General features: G+C 38.3%; 1 protein-coding gene across 1 annotated transcript in view; it reads right to left on the bottom strand.

The window, feature by feature from the left end:
• Window positions 1-423, bottom strand: part of LOC119590723 (protein croquemort-like) — a 15,083-nt gene that overhangs the window by 1,809 nt on the left and 12,851 nt on the right. The window lies entirely within an intron of this gene.

The raw sequence follows: 423 nt of genomic DNA on the forward strand, positions 1-423 counted from the left end.
CATTGTCCACCATGAATTGCTTTTGCTTACAGATATCCAGTTTCATCTGTTTATCATCATGGGATTGGGATACCATCTCTTATTGACCAAATTCACAGTATTAAAAGCACGGTTTGACCAAAATATATGCTAGTCTCATCTGCTCCAGTATATCCTATATCATCTCATAATTCCTCTTTATCCCAAACATATTGGCCATTTAACATTATGAAAGACCTGCTGACTGCCTCAGTCACTGAGCTGTAGCACTATAGGGAACTCTGAAGGGGAGGTTGGTCCTTGCTTTCATTACAATGCCTTCTTCCTGAAGTTCTGGAGAAGACTCTAGAGGTATTAATGCTTTAGGGAGGATTTAATGATAGTTCACCTGGACTATAAATCTGTAGAAGAAACTTATATCAACTTCCTATCTAGATTCACTGT

The sequence above is a fragment of the Penaeus monodon genome, chromosome 27, assembly GCF_015228065.2.
Source record: "Penaeus monodon isolate SGIC_2016 chromosome 27, NSTDA_Pmon_1, whole genome shotgun sequence".
NCBI lineage: Eukaryota > Metazoa > Arthropoda > Malacostraca > Decapoda > Penaeidae > Penaeus > Penaeus monodon.